At 40.0% G+C, this 6,674-nt stretch overlaps 1 protein-coding gene across 5 annotated transcripts in view; it reads left to right on the top strand.

Annotated features, from left to right (window-relative positions):
- Nucleotides 1-1,401: 1,401 nt before the first annotated feature.
- Nucleotides 1,402-6,674, top strand: part of SPIC (Spi-C transcription factor) — a 30,210-nt gene continuing 24,937 nt past the window's right edge. The window contains exons 1-2 of one of the 5 annotated variants that reach the window (XM_026119818.2): nt 1,410-1,923; nt 2,400-2,504. The gene's annotated coding sequence lies outside the window, so the exon portion shown is untranslated. Of the gene's footprint in view, nt 1,924-2,399; nt 2,505-6,674 lie in introns of all 5 variants that reach the window. The other 4 variants (XM_026119820.2, XM_026119819.2, XM_026119816.2 and 1 more) reach the window with 4 other exon arrangements.

The raw sequence follows: 6,674 nt of genomic DNA, 5'->3' as shown, positions 1-6,674 counted from the left end.
TAAAGTTGCCCGTGTTTGGCATTGAACAAGAATCAGTGTGTACTTCCTCCTTCACCAGTCAGGTTCTGTTGTGCCCTTGCTCAACTGGCTGTCTTTCCGCTTGTCTCTTCCTATTTCCTGCTTCCCCTGTTAGACTGGGAAGGGAGTGACGAAAGGAGAAGCTGGACGAGTACATTCAGCACAAGAATATCTATACGAGGTCAGAGGTCCATGTAGGTCTGTAACCTACCTTCAACAAAGGCCATCAACAGATGCCTAGAAGAGAGTGAGAGGCCCTTCCTTCCTCCCATCCTTCCAGTGTCCATTAATTTGATTTCCTGAACCAGAGGAAATTTATTAGGATTGTTTCCTTTCACTTTCTGGATTTGTTTCACAGTTTTATAGCCATTTACTCCCCTTCGTTTCTCTTTACGGTCTGGAGTGTGGGTCTATTTTAGCCATTCTTTGTATGGAAGTTATTCCATAGCTTGGGCCATCCTTTTCCTCCTTCACTTTCTAATATAATCTTTTTATTAAGGACCTGACCTTAATACAAATGGTATGCAGGGTGTGAGTGCCTCGAAGGTACAGTGGCACAACAGTGCTTTTTGACTTGTTTTCTACTGTTTCCTTAGTAACCCCTACTGTTTGATTTTATTGATTGTTGACACCCTCAAATAATTTCAATGTGTTTCTGAGGTATACATTCTCTTTACAGAGGCTTTGCTGGCTTTTCCCTAATTTTTTCCTGTTTATGACACCTTCCATTCCTTAGTTTAGTATTTATTGATTTGGCTTCCTGGTCTGTAGTTATCTGGATCTCCTCTAAGATCCAGGTGCCACATTTGCTACCTTTAAGTCCTCTATTACCAAGGGAATTTCAAGTGAGAGATCACACGCCACAGACAGTAATTCTGCTGTTTCCTCCCTGAGTTGTTCAAAACACAGGTGAAAGTCTCCTGATATCGGCAAGTTGTCAAATGTCAAATTGTTGGATAACTATATATACTGGCACTTCAGTAGGAGATATCTTGACTGAACACTCAGATCTTCACATTCATAAAAGGCACAGAAACCAGCATGGTGCTAAACAACTCCCACTTGCTCCATTAGGCCTCCATTTACTTTTTCTGCCCTGTGCCCTAAAACCCATCCTATTTAAGTGGCTCACATCTTCTTACATGTTAAACACTTGTCCCAGCATCACTGTGCTGTCGAGGTTGCTGCTTCAGCTATACCATATCTTTTTCCCTCTTGCACCTGGAAAACAGCACCCATTTGGCAGAAATGAGGCATTTTTTTCATTCTAAAATTTGTAGGGTTGACTATGCCAATATAGAGGGCAACATTATAAAGATAGAGGGAGAAATACAAAGGAGAGCAGGATAAGGTGTGCGGGGGGTGTTGTTTGCAGGTGGATTTATACTAATTGCAATTCATTCTGATCTGTTGGTGTGAATTTCACCAGGAAGTTCACTTTGCTCTTTCTGCTTTGCAGCTACATTGAGATTTTCAAGGCTCTGGAGCAGAGCTATCATTGTATCACTTCTCACAAGAACAAAAGTTAAACTAGAAGAACAGTCAATGGTTGATGCAGTGACAAGATTTTCAGAGCTGCCTTTGACCATTAAATACCTTCCCATCCTCAAATGCATACCCAAAGTAAATCATAGCTTATTCCTTCTCACACAAGTTTCTTGTAGTTTGGTGGCATGTTCCTCAGGAAGAAAAAAGTACCTCTTTGATTTGATACAACTTCCCCAGCTATGAATTATATATAAGCAAAATTGTATTTTCTCCTTCTTTAGAAGAATTTTCTGCTAATGGAAAAGTAGCTTTTCATTTAGAAAATCAAATATCTCCAATGTAAGAAAGGGTTATATGAGACTTCAGGGCACATAAGGCAACTGGCTCCTCTTCACCTCCCAGATATCCTAATTAAAGGTAAGGCTAGAACTCTATTTTGTTAAATATCGTTGTAACATAATAGTATATGAGCTATTCCACCTACAATTTATGACTGCTTTGTGTATTGGACCTGTAATAAGCTCCCTTTAAGCAGTTCCTATGGTTTCTGAACACCTGCAGGACTCAGAGCACATGAATTTATGACAGTTGTGGGGCTTTAGATATAGCAGTTTCAGTGAGCTGCCTTTGCTAACATGTGATGTATTGTGTTGTGGAAACTTTACACTTAAAATTTTTAGGTGTCAGTCATTAGATTTTTCTTTTTTTAGTAAAAAATGATATCCATCAATTGTATTAATTTGAATTGCAACATCATTTTGTATCTTGCATATATAGATCTTCAGAATGTAGTAACAATGATTTTCCTGTGGATTTGTGTACGTATCTTTCAAACATCCATTGTTGTAATAGAATGTAGTGCCGTAACTTCCCACCCCTTTTATCTGTTTTAGCCCTTGTCCTACCCAGCATGATGAAGCTCCTGCCTTCGAGCTGTTTGTAATGGAAACAGATGTTGTACTGAGCCTCCCCTGCAGTTTTGTGGCATTTTTACTTAGGTGAGGAAAACGGACAGAACAAGATAGATCCTAGACGTAGTTGTGAGCTTGAATGTTCTGTGGTGAAACATTACCTTCTGATTGGTATGACTTTATTGTGGCCGTCAGGGGTTTAGACGCTTAGTGTGATATGTTTGCTTGCAAATGTTTTTGATAGCCTCTCAACCTACATTTAAACACACATTCAGAGTATCCCTCACATTATCTATGAATCTTCAAAAAGGAATCTCTAGGAACAGGGCTAATTGCTTCCTCAGTGATGGTCTGATAATATGGTTTCTTTTGCATACTTGGCTAAACTTAAGTAACTTTGTCTGCAGCTGGTCCATTTTGTAGGAAATACATTTGCTTGTGTTCGCTATATAGTTTTTCTGTATATTACACTAATTTCTTCATTTATTACTTGTATTTCTGAAATGCAGACTAGTTGACACATGTCAACATCTCTGATTGACAGCAAGCTTGCATTTTTAAAGACTTTCACAGTGGCAATGAACCAACTAAAGATGAACCAACCAACAAAAGCCGCACAACTTGAAAGTAAGAAACTGAAAAACTCAACTCTGGTGCAGTACATGAATAACACCAGACTGTGGGGCTGTTGGCTGTCCCAAAGATCTTTCAGCCTCTCCAGAAAGCAGGATAAATCCCCTTTTTCTACAATTGCCTGAGCACTGAGCTCACTTTCAAAGCTAACAGTAAAGACTGGATGTGACATAGGACACCCATTTTTTTTATCAAACTGTCAGCCTAATGCTATATGTGAGAATTTCTAATGCTTACAGTTTTCACTGTTGCTTAAATACTTCACAAGTGGCCTTGCTCCTGAAAATCAAAACATTTTTGGCTTGAAATTCACAGCATAGTTAGTGATTTGTTGTTTGCCACTGGCACAGTTCTAGTTTTATTCTGATGAAGATTTAGTTACATGGTGCAGATGTAAATGTGTGGTGCAAGACAGAGGCCTTTGCTCTTCTCAGCTTTATACCCTCAAAAAGGTATTTTCTTCACACAGACCCTTTGCCTTATACACTGGCTTCTGCCATGTTACAGAAACCACCAGTTCCTAACAACATCCTGTCTAGACTTTTCTTTCCTCTGTGGGTCACTGCTGCCCATCTTGTTTTCCTTACGTTATTCCTGTAAGGACTGTGTCATACCTCTCCTAGGTCTGATCCCAAGCGCATTGCAGTTAATGTGAGAGGGAATCTTTCCATTCCTTTTGAGGGGCTTTGGCTGCAGTTCTCATTCCTGATGGCTGTTTCCCTAATCCAGCGATTCAAGAGACTCATCTCTTACTGAAAGAGCAGCACAGAGCCCTATCAGCTCACATGTAGATATGCCCCTAAAACTTTGTGTATATTTGTTGGAATTAAGTCTCTGAAGCACATCCCTCTCCCAGGACCTAACAGTGTTAATGCCTTCTTTAATACTACAGTGATCCTCAAATGAGCGCTAAGGGCTCCAACTAGATTTTGATTCACCTGTGAAAAGGCTGTGTGAATGGGAGTGTATATATGCTGGCTACAGCTATACACAATGTACTTAACAAGTAGCTTTGGTATGGTGCTGTCCAAGTTTATTGCCACAACGTTTTTTTATACCTCTGAAAACACCTGAACCAACAAATTCACTACTTTTAGGGCCAGAGAAGGTGTCATGATTATAATAGAAAAAAGGCCATACCAGTTTATTTCAGTGGAGTTTTTATGCTTCTGTTTCTCTTCATTTAGAATGGAAATTCAAGGTGAAATTTGTGCAAGGTGGGGAAAAAAAAAACCCCATGGGAACCAACGACAACAAAAAGTTTATTGAAACAGATGCAAATAGGCTCAAAGTTCAGAAGCCTTTTTTTGGCTCAGGACAGTTTTGCTTTCATTTCTCACCACATTATCCAGCACTAATGTCTGCTGTTCTGATAGATTGAATCTGAGCATGTCTGTTAATTTCTCCAGTAAGGCTTCCTCTTTCGATGGGAGTGGCCTCCCTTTTGACAGCTAGTGAATAGCAATTCTGTTTTCGTTAATGTACGGGTCACCACCAAGCCACTTTCCTATGTGTCATGGTTATTCACTTTACACATGTGAATTTAAATGAGCAATTCCAACAGTTGAAGCAGCTCTTGTTACTTTTTCAGAGTTCTTTATGATTAAAAAATGCAATTTGTCAGGAGCCAGAACTCAGGTACTGAACTCTCTGTCACTTTTCATTTTGCACTGCAGTCAGCAGCAGTGCAGAAGTTGGCCTGATCGTATGGTGTTTCATCCCGTGTTAAACAAAATTTGAAATTCCACTGATAAGGACTTACCGCTGATATCTCCACTGGCAGTGTGAAGAGACTTAGGAAAACATGTAATCCTTATGAATACAAATTCTGTGTCTACACATATTAGTCCTAGAAAACTATGCTATTTTATGTCTAGATTATTGGAATCTCTGTATAGTCACACTACATGTTCATCAAGCAGGTTTGGAACATAGGCCAGAAGCCGTCACTTGGATTATCAAGTCGAGTCCCTCAGAATCACAAGCAACTCATTTATTAGATATCCAATTCAGAAGTGTCCACAGCTGAATCAACAGGTTCCCTGAGCCAGAAAAACAGGCATCGTCTGAGCCACCTTCAGCACCTTGCTTACGACTTGTAGTTAAAGGAAAAAGAAAGTTACAACTCTCATCAACAGAAGAAAGTTGCGAGTCATCACTAATGTCCTAGATCCTTGAGACAGCATGGAATTTGTTAAGTAAAGCTTTCAGTGGTCCCAGGAAGTAGACCATGTCCATACCACGCAGGACAGCAAATAAACAAACTTGGCTCACCAATCTAACCTGGAAAAAGCTCCCTCCAGAATCTAAATCTGGCAATCAGTTAGCCCTCGCTGTGTGAGTAGGGCACATTCGCCTAAGGAATGTTAATGCTACTAGCTTAATACAGTAAGAAAGCTAGTCCCACCCTTTTCTGTGGCTTCTTTAAAAAAAAAAGCAATCCAAACCAAAATGGAGCTTTTTGCAGAGGTTCTGTAAAGTTTATGTACTTATTATCTCACAGTTTCTACTCAAGAGCGAAATCAAAAGACTGTGAATAGCATGAAAAAAGATAGTTCTCATTATACTTCTGGCCAGCAATCTAAATGCCAGCATACAACATGGACATCTGTCTTTGTAGCACATTCTCCTAGGAGAACTGAAGAGGAGCAGGCGCGTTAAAGGATATGAAAGGGATTTGGAGTTTCTGGCTGCCCCCAAACCTGCAAAGAACAGCAATCGCTTTCTGAGTGATGGATGAGTCTACACAGAAAATGAATCTTCAGGCTGCTTCCTGAAAATATCACAGAGCAGTCAGATTTTCTAGAATCTTCCCAATTTTAACAAGGCAGTCTCATGAGTGGTGCTTTTGGGGGAAAAAAAACCAAACAAACAACCTTCTGAAGTTTTCTTCTGCCTTTTTCTTTTATGAGTTCATTCACTGCTCTGCATGTTCCTTAGCTAAATTCATGAGAGTTCATTTGGTGCATCACACAGCACTTTCAATGTCACGGGAAATGATTCAGAGGTCAGTAGCAGCAACTTAAGGTGAGAGGGAATAAACAGCAGGCGCAAATGACCTTGCCCAAAGCAAGCAACATTCTGTGCTTTCAAATGCTTCTTGCAATAGAAGGTATATAACTGATGTGTTCATCCTCTTAAGGATTGTTCATCTCCTCTTAAGGAGAGTCTTAAATGACTAACCTGGAATATCAGTAGATGCTTGGTACAAGGAGTCCTAAATAACACAACATGTTTAAGCTTGTATAGTTTAACTGGAACTGAAGGAGCTAAATGGGAATGTGTTCAGAGATATTCTTAGGGTACAGGGCATACTGCAGAAAAATGTTTCCTGTGGGACTGAAGGCAATATGCTTTATAATACAGTCTTACTACTGGTGCAGAAAAAAAGTATCATTTCAGAGAAGTCTGTTGCATTTTCTGTTCTTGGAGAGTACCTCTTGGAGAGCTGTCCTGGAGAGATACTCAGGGAGAGAGTTGCTTTGGCCAGGTACCCATTCCAGCTGGCAAGATAGGCTAGCTAATCCAGATTACCTCCTGTTGATCTGTGCAAGGCAGATTTCTGTACCTTAACATAAAACAAAACATGTTTATCATGTTTTTGCTGTTAGCCTTGCACTCCCT

This window comes from Dromaius novaehollandiae, chromosome 1 (assembly GCF_036370855.1).
Source record: "Dromaius novaehollandiae isolate bDroNov1 chromosome 1, bDroNov1.hap1, whole genome shotgun sequence".
NCBI classification, from domain to species: domain Eukaryota; kingdom Metazoa; phylum Chordata; class Aves; order Casuariiformes; family Dromaiidae; genus Dromaius; species Dromaius novaehollandiae.
The sequence above is the reverse complement of the archived record's forward strand: the minus strand, read 5'-3'. Positions and strand labels throughout refer to the sequence as shown.